Consider the following 16,859-nt stretch of genomic DNA (forward strand, 5'->3'; position numbering starts at 1 on the left):
ATCAGCATTTTGGCCTACAGTCACTACATTGGCCTTTTTGTATTAACCTCTTGATATTTTATATAGAAAAATCAAAATAACACGTTTGGGGTTTTTGTTTTGTTTTGTTTTTTGAGACAGAGTCTCACTATGTCACCCTGGGAAGAGTGTGCCGTGGTATCACAGCTCACAGAAACCTCTAACTCTTGGACTCAAGCAATTCTCTTGCCTCAGCCTCCCAAGTAGCTGGGACTACAGGCGCCCACCACAATGCCCAGCTAAAAAATAACATATTTTTGACAGGTAAAGTTCTTGATGTTTTGAAAATTGTAGTTACCCCCACCCCCAAAAGTACCACCTGAGGCCTTTAAAGAAAATATTTTGTTTTATTTCCCAAGAAAAGAAACAAAGAACAAGAGGAAACAAAACCGGTTATGGAGAACTCTCCGGTCTAAGTCAGCCCACTGAACAGAGCCTTGGACCTAATCCTTACAACCTCCCTACTGGATGTCCTTAGTCTATCACTTGGGATTCTCTCTGAGTGTCTGCTGCTGCTGCTGCCTATTTTTTTAATTGCTGTTCTTCACATTTCAGAAGATTTATTGTTATGGTTTCCTTCTTCTGTATTCCCCAGGGTGAATTTTCCCATTTGAGTTTCCCATGGCATTAATGATGTCCATGCGGTCAGGCTTGGTTGGAAAGAACAAGATAGGGCAATATATTTGCCATAAACCAGAGACAGCAAATGAATTTTCTTTCTTTCTTTTTTTTTTTTTTCTTTTCTTCTGAGACATGAGCCTCACTCTGTCACCCTAGTTAGAGTGCCATGGGAACATCATAGCTCACAGCAACCTCAAACTCTTGGGCTCAAGAAATCCTCTTGCCTCAGCCTCCCAAGTAGCTGGGACTACAGGTATCTGCCATGACACCCAGCAAGTTTTTTCTATATTTTGTAGAGACTGGCTCTGGCTCTTGCTCAGACTAGTCTCAAATTCCTGAGCTCAAGCAATCCACCCATCTCGGCCTCCCAGAGTGCTAGGATTACAGGTGTGAGCCACTGCACCCAGCCTGGGAAGAGGTATTCTAACCACTTGTCTAAGGGGTCTGATGAAGGCTGGGGATGGTCACTTCTGCTGTGGAGAGTTGCTGATGTACCAGGTCCTCTAAACAGGTCAACAGTCAAGTCTGTAAACAAGCAGGCCAGCCTTTATTTTTTACTTTTTACCTAATTTAAGATACCTTATGTGCTTAGAGTACCCCTGAGCCAGCACCAGTGGTACAATGTCATTCCCAAGATGAATGATAACTCCTCCTCATACTGGAAGACAAGTATCTGCTGAGGATTGTCCAGGGAATAACAGAACCAACACTCATCCAATCTTTCACAGGGAATGAATACGTGGAACAACTCGACAGTGGCGGCTGATGAAGCCAGACTGCAGAAAAAGAACGTAGATGTTCATTTTAACTGAAATACGGTTGTGTCACATTGTAAATAAAGTCAAATACCCACCAGTAGGAGAAATATGCACTTCAAAAAAGGAAAGAAGAGATTCAATAGGTGTTGATATGGAAAAATATTTTTAAGACATATACAAATTCAAGATATGTTAAGGATAAGGGCACGGTACCAAACTATGTGTTTTTTAAAAAATGATAATTTGGTCCTACATAAATATACATATATATTGGATGTATGTATGACAGATTTTTTTAAAAATAACATCTGTGGTTACCTCTGAAAAATGAAAATATGAATTGCTAATAAAAGAAAGGCAAACTTCACTATTTTATATTTCTTATCACAAGCTAGGATGACTTTTAAAAAAAATTTAATGTAGCAAAAGTTACCTAACATAAAATTTACCATCTTAACCATTTTTGAGTGTACAGGTCAGTGACCTTATTCACATTATTATATGACCATCATCACCATCCATCTCTAGAACATTCTTCATGTTCCCATAGTGAAACTCTATACTCATTAAACAATAACTCCCTGTCCTCCCCTCTCCCACAAGAATGGCTTTTATAAATTAAAAAAATCACACAGAGAAATTCTTTCCACATAAAACATCCAAGCTAAATTAACTGATAACAGTGCTATCCTTAGAAGTGAAATAATAATCAGATTCTGCTCCTGAACCAGAAATTCCATAACACAGAATCAGATTGTGTATTTGTCAGTGTACCAGTAATGTATGCAACTTATTAATCATCCTTGATAGGGTTCTTTCTGCCTCTGAATTGTCCTGATTCCAGATCATTGTTACATCCATACAGAGGCTTGGAGACCATCACAGACCTGCAGTGTCAATATGCTCATAAGTGCCCCACTCACCCTTCTGAGATCCTTTTCCCCTTCCCGGGTGCCACCAATGAAGCTGTCCAGAGGGGAGAGTGATTTTATTTATACAAATTTCTGTCAGTTTGCCCTGAAAAAAGGTCCCACATATCACACGTATTCAGGTGCCACCTGCGAGGGAAGGACAAGTCAGAGGCAGACGGAGGCAAGCGGGGAGATGGTGAGATGGGCAGGAGGTAGATGGGGAAGGTGCTTGGGAGACGGAGACGGCAGGAGCCCCACCAAGGGCATCTGGGACACAGATCTGGGGAGCAGCAGTGCTCCTGGGCAGGACGAGGTGGAAAAATCCCATCAAGGATGATTAATAAATCGCATATGTTAATTCAACTGAACCTACAAAACCTGCTTGTTAGTCTGACTTCACAGCATGACTTTATTATCAAATTATGTCTATCAATAAATGATTACATATGTTTATCACTTCTACCTTGGCTCCAAGAAAGCTTTCAGAGATGAAACTATTTCTGAACTTACAAACTGAGGAACAGCCTTATGAATCTGATCACTGGGCCAAGGTGAGTTCATCGCAGAAGGTCTTGCCAAGGATGCCATTATTTCTGGTCTGCCTACAGGGAGTGAAACATGAAGATTAATTTGCCAAATTTGGTGTTCTTCCCTTGTACACAGTTGTAATCCAGCCTGCCTTTCTCTAGCCTTTAACGAGGCTATGTCTTCACAGATGTATGCCTACTCAACACCAGTGATGAAAGGCTCCCCTCGTCTCAGGGTAGGAGAAGAATCCCAGAGCACTGGGTCATGACTTGGATGAACAAGCCTGTGAAGGGAGGTGATGGAACTTCAAGGAGCAATGAGTGGAGGGGAGTGTCCTACGTGTCACCAGGTTCAAGGGCTTCTTTTAATTGAAGATACATTCAATAACTGTGCATGGAGCATACCTACACTCCCAAGCTGTATGCTGGAATCTGCAGTCGTAAAGGCCAACTAGACTTCAATATCTCACATCCTGCAAACAGTTTCTTTCCTCTGCTTGGCTATGAATATAATAGTATACAATCTATACGTTCTTCTCCATTGGACTTAAATTTTGGTAGTAAGCCAGGTGCCATGGCTCACCCCTGTAATCCTAACACTCTGGGAGGCCGAGGCAGGTGGATTGCTTGAGTTCAGGAGTTTAAGACCAGCCCGAGCATGAGTGAGAGGCCCATCTCTATTAAAAATAGAAAACATTAGCTGAGTGTTGTGGAGACCTGTAGTCCCAGCTACTTGGGAGGCTGAGGCAGGAGAATAGCTTAAGCCCAGGAGTTTGAGCTAGGCTGCAACCACTATATTTTGATAATTTCAGGTCAATGAAGGCAATTCAATAAGCGCTGGTGAATGCTTCTTATCTTACCTCCTTTTTCTTCCTATGTTTGTTAAATAACACAAGCCTGGAAAACTTAATCAAAAGCTACTAGATAGTGTATTTTATTAATTTTCAGCGTAGTTTTATTGGTCATCTACTAGGAGCCAGATACTACCTTTAGCTCCATTAATAATAATTCCAACAACATCAAAAGCATGTATTTTGAAGGCAAGAGGTCTCAACATGACCCCGATGCCACCTGTCAGTAGCTCTATGAGTTTTTCATGTCAGTTTCTTCATTTGTAAAATGCATATGGTCACAATAACCTTGGGGGAGTACCACAAGAGTTGTTTTCAAAATAAACTATTGGTATTTGAACATAACATTGCTAACAATATCTTTTCAGAACAAAAACAAGAACAGATTAAACACAGACCGCATTCTAGGTTCCTTTTCAACACTAAAGCAAGTAAGAGTATCCCGCGGCTGATGAGGAACTGAGGCTCAGAGGACGGACGTGTGGCCACGTTCTGTTCAACTGCTTTGCAGCATCCTGGTGCCTGAAAAGTCTCTTTTAGAGCAGAACATAGATGCTATTGTGGCTGCCACAGTCATGTTACTAGAAGACATTATTCACAGAATTCAATTACCGGGGAAAACTTAGTGGTTGAAAATCCCCCGCACTTGCTGGAGGACTCTGTAACTTGGATGAAAACATTCCCATTTGAATGGGGACTAGCTGCACAAAAAGCACATCCTCAGCCTCAAGGCCACAGCAGGACTCCTGGGAGCCTCGGGCACTTTTCACAGCTTATTCCCCCTTTTCAAGGAACTATCAAAACCCTTTTTTATGATATAAAAATGAAAATAATCCAAGCAGGATTCATAATTGCAGGTAACGTATCCCTTTATCCAAAATTCTTGCAACCACAAACGTTTTGGTTTTCTGATTTTTTTTTTAATTTTGAAATATTTGTACTATACAGTTATCAGTTCAGCATCCCCAATCCCCATGTGCAAAATCCTAAATGCCCCAGTGAATATTTGAACGTCAGTCAGCACTCATTCACTCCTGCTTGGGAGCATTTCGGACTTTGAAGTCTCAGGCTGAGGTTGAGACCTGTATACACTCATTATCATCACTATACTATTTTTTCTTTTTCTTTTTTTTTTTTTTTTTTTTGAGATAGAGCCTCAAGCTTTCTCCCTGGGTAGAGTGCCATGGCATCACAGCTCACAGCAACCTCCAACTCCTGGGCTCAAGTGAATCTACTGCCTCAGCTTCCCAAGTAGCTGGGACCACAGGTGCCCGCCACAACACCCGGCTATTTTTTGGTTGCAGCCATTTTTGTTGTTTGGCGGGCCCGGGCTGGATTTGAACCCGCCACCTTAGGTGTATGTGGCTGGCGCCTTAGCCACCTGAGCCACAGGCGCCGAGCCTATTTTTTCTTATGGTTTTAAAATAAATTAAAACATTTTTATGATCCCTAAAAGAGCCCTGGGCTCTAGACCCTGGGGCTGCTGTGCCTAATAGAGGAGTCAGTCCTACTCACTGAAGCCGGCACCTGCTGTTTCACCCCAGCGACCTCTCAAGCACCTCCCTCACCACCCTGCCTTCCTTCCAGCCACCCAACCCTCCTTCTTGCCTTTTTATACTCCCAGCACTTCTTATCCCAGAGCCTGAGCCCTGGGGATGCTCTTCCTCAGATCTTTGCAAGTCACTCTGGCCTTCCCAAGATAACCCTGCCCATCCTAGCCACACCTCACTGGGGCTTCCTCCAATCTGAAAAGGTCTCATTTCTATATTTATTCTTGGCCTCTCATGCCAACATGACATAAGGAATATAAGTTACATGAGGACAGGGACATGATCTGCTTTATTCCCTGTCACATCCTCAGGGCTTTGTCCATGGTATGTACTTATTAAATATTTATGGGATAAATGAATGAGTGGATAGGCTGCAAAGCTTTCTCAGCTCACTCAAAGAATGTGAGAACAAAATCAAGAGTGCTGCCATTCTGTTCTTTCTTCTACGCTTTGTAAATAATGTGTCTCCACCAGACGAGGACAGGCATCCCTGGGCAGGTAGTGTACAGTGTACAGTGCTGTTAGGGAGGGGAGAGAGGAGATGACAAGCTCTTCTGTACAGACCAACCAGACTCCAATGAGAGCAAGAAAATTCTCAGAGCTCTCTGGGTTCCTTTAAAAAAGCCCATTCAGGGCAGTGCTGTGGCTCAAAGGAGTAAGGCGTCAGCTCCATATGCTGGAGGTGGCAGTACACAGCCCTGGCCTAAAACTGAAAACAAAAAAAGTCTATTCAACAAGTATCCATCTGTGAAGTGCCCGCTCATGTTTTCCACCATGTAAGAACTGAATTCATTTCTACCCTCAAAGAATACAATGAAAAGGCAGCCGTGAGGAAAGTTGAAGATATATTTGCAATTTCCAGTGGGGATTTCCAACTTCCAGTGTTGGAAGATTTTCTGTAGGACACAGCTTTATTCGGGATCGGTGGAGCCAGACTGGGGTTGGGGGGTTCCAAGAGGCAAATGGCCATGGGGGTGCTGTAGAGAATGGTGTGAGAGCCTGTCCAGTGAGGGAATAGAGTCCTGTGGGGCAAGGGAGATTTGAGGAAAACTTGATGTCCTAACAAATTGGTCTCTGACTTTCTTTGCTGAGGATTGGGATAGGAGCTGGTTTATTGTTTTTCTAAGTTCATCCCTGGTTTTCTGGAGGATCAAAAAATAGTTTTCTATGATAGAGTCTGGAGGGGTCCAGAGCCCAGAATAATGTTCTGCTGTACATTATTGCAAAGGGGCTGTAAAAGAAGGGTTTGCACAGGGTAGAGCAAATGCAGAGCTAAGAGATGGGGAGGAGCTTCATCCGTCTGGCTTGTGCAGGAGCACTAATCCGGTGAGATGTTTAAGGACGTTGTTCATTTGTCCCTCTTTCCCTGATGATCGGGGCCTGTAAGGTACATGGAAGTGCCACCAGACTTCGAGGGCTTGTGAGGTTTGGGAGGTTATCTGGCTAATGAAAGCTCAGAATGGAGCTAGGGAGGCTGAATCTAGGAATAATGTGGTGGAGGAGGAGGGTGGAGAGAACTTCATGAGTTTTCTCACCTGTTAGGGGAAGGCTTTGACCCACCCTGAGAAGGTATCCACACAAACTAAAAGAAGTTTATATTTTCATGCAGGAGACATGTGGGGGAAGTCAATGTGTCAGCCTTGTCTGGGGGTTTGGCCCTGGGCCTGATGTGTGGGGAAAGGAGGGGTTTTATGGCCCTTTGGGTGAGAACCAGGTTTTTCAAAACAAAAACAAGAACAGATTCCTTACAGGCAGCATTCTAGGTTCCTTTCAACACCAAAGCAAGTAAGACTGCCTTATCAGGAGCTGATGTGGTCACCTGCTGCTCTAAGGCTGGCTGTACTTTTTTTCTCTGCTCCTTTCTCACCCACGATTATCTTCCCTTTTTAAACAGATAACCCAGTCTTACACAATCTGCAAGAGCGTCTGGAAAGTGTGCACCACAAGGCTGGCGTAGTGTGAGGGTGTAACAAATTGCCATCAATATCCACCACTGAGATCTCTGTTGTAAAGGACCCTTGTAGAAGGATAGGGTGCGGTAAGTGGCCCCAGTATCAGTAAGAAAAAAGATTGGTCTACCTTTCGCTAGCTCAGTTACCTGGAGCTCAGTCCTGGTGATTGTCCAAGGGGCCTTCTGACTCTCCGGGAACCATCACTCTTCAGCAGCCAAGCCCAGGAGGTCAGGGAATTCAACCAGGTCCTGGGAGTGACTGTGAACCAGATCCTTAGAAGGACCTGGGCAGTCAGACTTTCATTGAGGACTTCCTCAGGCTGGACAGTCCAGAAGAGTTTCGAGAAGCAGCCGGGGGTTGTCTAATGGTGAAAGCCAATAACTGGAGCTCTGAGAGGTGCTGCCACTTATGAGGCCTCTTCTCAGTTATTGAAAGACCTTGAAGGCCAGTCAATAATATCTTTTGGAGGAGTCTAAGGGCCCTGGAGGGATTTTGGAGTTTCTTTCCAGATATTGGCGGCAGATTGGGAGATAAAATGCATGTTGATAATGAGCCTGCCCTCGCCGCTCTCCGGTGATAGGGCGGTATAGCAGTGGAGCTCCATGAAGATGGACTAAACACTGGGCAGGGTTTTCATCCCATTTGGGGGTTATTTCTCTTAGTTTGTCATAATTGATGGCCCTTTAGGCTGCTTTTTTAGTCCCTCTAAGAGACACTGAACTATGGCAGACTCCAGGAGCATCAATTTGGTAGTTCCAACTGGGGTCTTCCCAGTGGATGGCCCCAGCACCCCCAACAGAGTTTGATCTGTCCTCCATAGATCTTTGGCATGAACCTGGGCTTGAGTCCAGACCTGCTCTCTCTCCTCCAAAGTGAGGGTGGAGGTAAGGATGACATGCCAGGTCAGCAGATCATATGATTATGTTAGAAAAATCCTTGAGAGCATTTTGTGGGATCTGTGAAGAAGGAACCTCATTTCTGACTTGCATGGGACAGGTCTAAGAGAGGAAAGGCAATGTGGACCCTGACAATACCTTCCATTCCCGCAACCTCTCAGTGTGGATATAGAGGTTGTGGTGGTCTGGAAGTGGAAAGTCCAAAGGTGTGGCCAGATCTAGTACGAGGTGGGGAGATTGGGTCAGCCTGCTTTCCTTTCCTGCCCAGGTACAGCAGAAGGCAGGTTGGGGTGGGTGGAGAGAGGCAGATGGGGTGGAATTTTGTGGTTAGGGAGGAGGCTGAGGGAAGGGGGCTATGGAGGGGCAAAGAGGGAGAGTTGTCTGCTGGGTCAAAGGAAGACAATGGAGAATCAGGGGTTTGGAGAGGGCTAGTTTGGACCATGCAAGGAAAATTTGACAGGGTTCATAAGATGAACACAAAGAAGGAATGTTTTAGAGGAGGAGGAAGACCTGGATATAAGGGACTTCCAACCATTTGCCCAATCTCGGACAGTAGTTGTCAAGGTCAGTGAGGAGCGAAAAGTCAAAGGTGCCATTTTCAGGCCATTGTGAGCCATCGTCTAGTTTGTACATAGGCTGAGTGGTATTACAGAAAAAGGTGAGGCATTTACGTTTCAGGTCAGGATAAAGATGTAGAGCCTTGAGGTGAGTTAAGAGGCAGCTTAAAGGTAAAGAAGGGGAAATCTGTGACTGAGCAGTCCCCATATGGGAAACTGGAGATAGAAAATAAATGAGGTTAAAGCAAGAATGAAAAAAGAACTTATGAGGGGGAGGAGGAAGGAAGTGGCCAAGACTGGGGCCAGGGAGGTGACCAGGAGCCCCTGAAGGACCTATAACCAGCCTGAAAAGGGTGGCCCAGGCCCACGGCAGGCCATCCCCATGCATGAGGCACTGGACGGGTGAGTCTGACTCATCAAGGTTAGTCCATGACGGGGCTGGACTTAGGAGGCACAGACTTGTGGAGTTTTCGGTCCAGAGTGGAGAAAGGGAAGAGAAAGTAAAAGGCTCAGAGAGGGGCTATCTACAAATGCATGAAAATCCCAGAAACGGAGGAAGAGGGGGCAAGGAGTTGGAGGGGAGAAAGGGAAGAGAAGTTACAAGGCCTCGACAGGGGTTCTAGATGAATGCTCACCTCACTACATTACTACAGGGAAGAATTCCAGCCAGGGGTTGGAGGGCCCCCCATTTCCCTTCATCTCATCGGAACAAGAGTCTGTCTAGTTGGGAGTGGGTCTGATGAGGTGTATCTTGGCTCCCAGAGGGGGCTTCTCCCCATCCTGGGTTTTCAGCACCAAAATGAGAGGTTTGAGAGAAAATGAGAAAGAAAGAAAGGAGAGAAAATGAGGGGTTATTCCGAGACATGAAGGAAAGGAAGCACAGTCCAGGTTCTGTGTGGGCAGCGCGGCCTCTATTCTCTTAGATGCCAGCGGGCTGAGTTCGAAAACAAAGTCAGCAGGTGGGTTAAGGCAGAGAGGAAATATAGGAGTTGGGGGGTGGGGATTGGCATGCTCATTCCCTTCCTGGGCAGGACACTCTTTCCTGGGCAAGACGGTTCTCTACAGCCTACATTCAGCCTTATTAGAAAACACTTTGAAAGAACATATATCCCACCCCTGTCTCGAGGCAGGACGTGGGACACTGATGACAGACTCAGAGAAGAGTGGCTTTAAGGACTGTGGCGACCATTTGTTGTGTCCCTGAATCCATTCCCTCTTCTTTTAGGGAATTGCACCTCCCCATTATGTGTAGGTTTGATGGGATTCTTTTTTTTTTTTTTTTTTTTTTTGAGACAGAGTCTCACTATGTTGACCTCGGTAGAGTGCCATGATGTCACAGCTCACAGCAACCTCAAACTCAATCACTTAAGTGATTCTCTTGCCTTAGATTCCTAGTAGCTGGGACTACAGGTGCACGCCACAACGCCCAGCTATTATTTGTGTTGTAATTGTCATTGTTGTTTAGCATTGTTGTCTGGCCATGTTTGAACCCACCAGTCCCAGTGCATGTGGCCAGAGCCCTCATCACTGAGCAATGGGTTGCTAAACTTGATGGGATTCTTATTCAAGGCCCTGGGCCCTCTTCTCCGAGAGAAGGCGTTGTCATGTACATGACTCAAATATAGGCAAGGAGACTTTCTCTGGAGGTTTGAATCTTAGCAGAGCGACAAGAATGAGGGTGAGTAAAGCATTCCTTCATTCCAGTAGTGGCACTCTCACAAAACCATGGAGTCGTTCTTACTTTCAAGAACCCCAGAAATGCCCTGGTAGCCTTCTTTTTTGAACATGGCTCTGCAACATTCCTCAATTTCGTGAATTTTCCATTAATTCATTTCTGTTTAAGAGAGCCAGAGCCAGGCTCAGTGCCTGTAACTCAGAGGCTAGAGCACCAGCTACATACACTGAAGCTGGTGAGTTTGAACCCAGTCTGGGCCTGCCAAACAACAGTGACAACTACAACCAAAACACAGGCAGGCGTTGTGGTGGGCAGCTATGCCTCCAACTACTTGGGAGGCTGAGGCAAGAGAATCACTTAAGCCCAAGAGTTTGAGGTTGCTGTGAGCTGTGATGCCATGATGCTCTACCAAGGGTGACATAATGAGGCTCTGTCTCAAAAAAAACAAACAAACAACAACAACAACAAAAGAAAGCCAGAATCATTTCTGTGAGGCCCCCTGACTAAAGCGGTGGGAGGGGTGCCAGACTGGAGTCATTAGACTGGGTTTCTAGGCTTCTTAAGACTTCAAAGGGAGAATTTATACTCAATCAGCATCCCAAAGTTATCAGGAGGTTAAAAAGAACTGGTAAATTAGCAAGTGTATGTATCAGCTCTCCCAGGAAGTAGATGCTGAGACAGTTAGAGAGGCAGTGTTTTATTCAGGGGTAACATCTCTGAAAAATAACAGGGGAAATAAGCAGAGCCAGGCAGGGAAAGTCTTCACCCACAGGGCAGAATCTTGTCATAACTTGATGAAGGTAACCTCCACGTGAAAAAAGAAGGAACCTCTTGAGGGAAAAGAATCCAGACCCCAGTCTTTTCCCGCGGAGGTTCAGAATGACTAGTACTTCTTTGATGGACTGTCACAGTGTCATCTCACCCCAAATGGGAATTCACCATAAGGGAAGGGACATCTAAACTGGTGACCCAGGCTCATCGCCAGGAGAAGGGGGCTCTACAACTGCTTCTGGAAGCCCTCTCTGGGTCTCCCATTTTAATTTCCAAGGCCATAATTCAATAAACTATACAGACACTAAATAATTGAGTTTAAAATTTTTATGAAAAGTTTTGTTGGCCAGGCACAATGGCTCACACCTATAATCTTAGCATTTGGGGAGGCTGAGACAGGAGGATCACTTGAGGCCAAGAGTTTGAGATCAACCTGGACAATATCTCTTTAAAAAAAAAATGAAAGAAAGAAAAATTAGCCAAGCCTGGTGGTGGGACCTATATTCCCAGCTAATTGAGAGGATGAGGCTTCAGCCAAGGAGTTCTAGGCCACAGTGAGCTGTGATCATACCATTGTACCCAAGCCTGGACAACAGAGCAAGACTCTGTCTCAAAAGCAAAAAATAATTTTAAAAAAAGTTTCATTAAATCTTTCACACATTAACTCCTTACCAGTTTTACTCATAGACAGACACACATATGGATGATTGATAGAGCTTCAAGGAAGACAAAATAAATGGAAAGAGACTAAAAAACAAACATTTTAACCTACATGAAAAAGTTAGTTTTCAAAAGATTAAAAGTGTCTGGTTTGTACATAGGCCAAGCGGTATTACAGAAAAAGACCAGGCTTTTAGGTTTAAGATCAAGATAAAGGTGTAGAGCCTTGAGGTGAGTTAAGAGGCAGATTAAGGGGAAGAAGTTAGAATCAGTGACTGAGCAGTCCCCATGTCGGAAACTGGAGGTAGAAAATAAATGAGGTTAAAATAGTTTATTTTTAAAGTTAATTTGCCTATATGCTGTCAATAAAATTAATACATTTATCCCTTAAAAAAAAAATCATGAGTGGCACCTGTGGTTCAAAGGAGTAGGGCACTAGCCCCATATGCCAGAGGTGGCAGGTTCAAAGTCAGCCCTGGCCAAAAACTGCAAAAAAAGAAAAAGAAAGAAAGAAAGAAAAGAAATCATACAGGGCAAGAAGAGAGAAGATGAAGAATTTCTCTTGAACCATCTGAACCCTGCTTCTTTTTAAAACAGGTTTTAGAGAGTAACAGACTATGAGTAGTGGGTGTGAGGGGAGGAGAGATTCTTTTTCTTTCCCAAATTGCCCTGGTGCTGACATTAGGAAGTTTAACATTTGGTTCTAAGCGACCCTGGGATCCTCGTATTTGTCATCTTGGAGACAATAGGTTAACAGTTTTCAAAATAAGTGAGCAATATAAACAAACAGCTGCCTGGACTAATCTGGGATCTCGGGCAGCCAGAGTGTCACCTTCAGGACATTTTCAAAAAGGGTTTTGGAAGGGGTTGTTTTGTTTTTTTAATCTCCTGACAGCATGAAAAGCCTTGCCCGAAAATTGAGGGTGTGTAAAGGAAGGCATCCTTCACGCTAATGGGGCCCTTCAACTTGTTTTCCCTGCACTCCAAGCTGCCCTCAAGCTGAAATGTGAGGCTTCCCAGGGGCTGGCTGAAGAATTTCACTACCCTTTTAAGGCACTCAATGGAGGCTTCTTCCTAGCACCTTATCTTCGGGTTTTCATTCACAGACTACTATCATCAATAAAATAAAGCACTCCATTTTTAAGCACCTGAAAAGCGCAGACACAGGCACATCCCAAATGAATGGGGTGTTTAATCCCCTCCTCCCTGTCTCTACCTACAAAACACCCACACAGAGCAGCCACGTCGGGTGTGTTCACACAGCCCACCTGTACTCACAGGCTGCCCTCAATTTCTATTCTCTCTCCTTCATCCCCCTCCCAGGCACGTCTCCAAAATTTGAATCATATCCAAAAGCAGCAAGAATAAAACAACTAAGATGCCCGATATTTTTATTTATCTATTATTATTTCTCAAGTCTGGAAAATTTTGAGTTTTCATAAATTTACCCCTAGAGCAGGAAAATTCTCCATAACCACAAACAGGTTTCATAATCACTCCAAGGAAATGACCAGTTTCTTCTTGGGAACAATTCCTTTTGCTTTCTGAAATCTGAGGTGAGAAATTTCATTTGTTGTTCACCAAACCACAAACATGAATGACTCCTCTAAAGAGGAATTGATACTCTAAGTTCTATCAAGAGATGTATGTTCTCATTTCCAACAGTGATGATCAAATTACGTGCAGTTCCAGCGGAGAAGAGAGAGGAGAGAGAATGCCATTACTGCGTATTCACAGCCATATGGATTCCCACATTTCTCTCTTCTAGTATTTTCTTCCCAAAATGTTGAGAGACTATTTGGGGCTTTTTTCTTTGTCTCATTTCCCTTCAGTTAGGAGCTGCTGACCAGTTACCTAGGTTGGTACCAAACAAGAGGAATCTGCTTGCTGAAATAAAGAATCCATGGCCAGACTCGGTGGCTCATATCTGGGAGGCCAAGGTAGGTGGATTGCTTGAGCTCAGGAGTTCAAGACCAGCCTAAGCAAGAATGAGACCATGTCTCTACTAAAAGTAGAAAATCTAGCTGGGCATTGTGGTGAGTGCCTGTAGTCCCAGCTACTTGGGAGGCTGAGGCAAGAGGATCGTCTAAGCCCCATAGATTGAGGTTGCTGTAAGCTATGATGATGCCAGGGCATTCTATGCAAGGTGACAGAGTAAGACTGTCAGAAAAAGAAACAAAGAAAACCAAAAGAAGCCAACCCTTGGGCGGTGCCTGTGGCTCAAAGGAGTAGGGAGCTGACCCCATATGCTGGAGGTGGTGGGTTCAGGCCCAACCCTGGCCAAAAACTGCACAAAAGAAAAAAAAAAAGAAGCCAACTCTTAAACTGCTTTTGTAACAGGGATTAGCTTCACAGAGATGTGGTAAACTTTAGCACACATGCAGTATGTGCTTAAGAGTCTTTTTGACTTTTTTAAAAAATAAGTTGCGCCTTTTGAAAAATTAAAACTTTAAGAATCCAGCCAGATACCTCCTGTATATACATAAGGAAACAGAGCACCAAAAGGTTGAGCTGATTTTTCTTAAGATCACATGGCTGACTCGGCTTCTGTGGCTCAAGCAGCTAAGGTGCCAGCCACATACACCCTGAGCTGGAGGATTCGAATCCGGCCTGGGCCCGCCAAACAACAATGATGGCTGCAACCAAAAAATAGCCAGGCGTTGTGGCTGGCGCCTGTAGTCCCAGCTACTTGGGAGACAGAAGCAGCAGACTTTCTTGAGCCCAGGAGTTAGAGGTTGCTGTGAGTTGTGATGCCAGGGCACTCTACCCAGGGTGACAACTTGAGGCTCTATCTCACACACACAAAAAAGATCACATGGCTAACTAGAAGCATAATTGAAACTGGAACCCAGACCTTTGACATCTCTCTTTACTGTTTAATTATCATGAGGGGTCAAAAAGAAATTTATATTTATAAAATGAAACTTAAGGTAGATTTTAGGATTCAAAGAAATCCTCAAACTATTTTACATTTTAAAAATCCTATCACGTTTTGTCTCGCGATTTTCACTTCTATAAGGCTATCTGGACCTATCTTCATCTTTACTAGAGAGCAAATAAATTTGGTGAAATAAACGTAACAGCAATACACTGAGGCAGTATTAGACTCAAGGAAGAACCTGAACAGAAGGGTTATTGAATACTGAATCAACCAGGAAGGCAGTAAAACACTGAAAATGATAGGCCTCTCAAAGATATAGGCTGCATTTATTGACTTGCTTCCACACAGTAGTGTATAGAAAGGGAGGAAAATAACTTTTATAGTGGAAAAATCTGGAAAATGTCACTTTAGCAATATTATTAAGGTTAACATCATCAGCAACAAATCATCTTGATAGCCTGTATCCTTGATTTAACATGATGAGAATGGCACACTTTATCTCTGTGGTCTTCCTGATAAAAACCCATAACCCCTGTATGACCATGAAAAAAATATAAGACAAGTTCAAACTGAGGGACATTCTATAAAATACCTGACCAATGCTCCTCAAAAATGTCAAGGTCATCAAAAACAAGGAGGATTTGAGAAAATGTCATAAAACACAGGTGGCTAAGGAGACATAACGACTAAAGGTCACATGATTAAAAACTTGTCCTAAGTAACATATCTAAGATATTGCAACAACAATGCAAAAAGCTTTTCAATTGCATATGAAATATTTATCAAAACTGATCATGTGATATGTCAGAAAGAGAGTCTCACCAAAATTCCAAGGATTGAAATCATTAAGGCACATGTCCACCTACTATACTAGAATTAAATTATAAACCACCAATAAAAAGATTATTAGGAATTTTGCATGTATTTGAAAGTATTAATACAAATCCAAAATATCCCAAGATCAAAGAAAACAATCATAGTATAAACTCTATAATATTTTGAACTAACGATAATACAGATGACATGTCATAAGCTATAGAATGTAGCTAAAATCATGCTTAGAGAAAAATGTATATAAACAAATGTATGAGAAAAGAAGAAAAACTACAAATCAGACGGCACCCGTAGCTCAGTGGTTATAGCATAAGCCACATACACCAAGGCTGGCGGTTTGAATCTGGCCCAGGCCAGCTAAAGCAACAATGACAACTGCAACAGAAAAATAGCCGGGCATTGTGGCAGGCGCCAGTAGTTCCAGCTACTCGGGAGGCTGAGGCAAGAGAATCCCTTAAGCCTAAGAGTTTGAGGTTGCTATGAGCTGTGACGCCATGGCACTCTACCCAGGGCGACAGCTTAAGACTCTGTCTCAAAAAAATGAACAACAACAACAACAAAAAAAAAACCCTACAAATCAATAACTTAAGTGTCCACTTCAAGAAATAAGGGAAACTAAATGGCTAAATAAGTCCAAACAAAGAAGAAGGAAGAAAAAAATTAAGTCACATGTTGAAAGTAATGAGATAGGAAATACATTAATATAATAGAGAGTTGAAAACAAACATGGGGGTTGTTGGTAAAGGTTATTAAAACTGAAAGCCCAGGGCGAGACTAATCAAGTAAAAAAGAGAGAGAAAAAAGACACGAATTACTAACATCACATATGAAAAAGGATAGATATCACTATATGTCTTATAGGTAGTAAAAAGATAGAAAGAGGAAAAAAAATCATGTGCCACTTAATATGAATTTATAAATTAAAAAAATTCCTAGAGAAAAACAATTAACTAAAACTGACACAAGAAAACATAGAAAACTAAATAGTCCTTCTTGTATTAAACAAATAGGATTTGCAATTAACAACCTTCTAGCCCCATATATTCTTCCAATCATTTAAAGAGAAAATAACCATTCTTTCATAACACTTCTAGAAAATAGAAAGGGAGATAATGCTTTCTTAATCAATTTTATAAGGCTTTTGTAATTTTAAAACAATGACATATTAAGAAAGGAAAGTCAGAGTCAACTCTCTACAACCATAAAGGCAAGACATTCTAAACAAAATAATACTAACCTGAATCCAATGTGTATAAAATAAGAATAAATTAGGATTTGAGTAGAAGAAGATGCATTTCAAAAAATTCATACTCATTCAACATTTTAAAATAAAAGAAAATAGACTCAGTATATTAAGAATGAAAAAGAATGCCTTTTATTTCATAAAAGTTATCTAC

The sequence above is a fragment of the Otolemur garnettii genome, unplaced genomic scaffold, assembly GCF_000181295.1.
Source record: "Otolemur garnettii isolate 467f Iridium unplaced genomic scaffold, OtoGar3 scaffold00002, whole genome shotgun sequence".
Classification (NCBI taxonomy): Eukaryota; Metazoa; Chordata; class Mammalia; order Primates; family Galagidae; genus Otolemur; species Otolemur garnettii.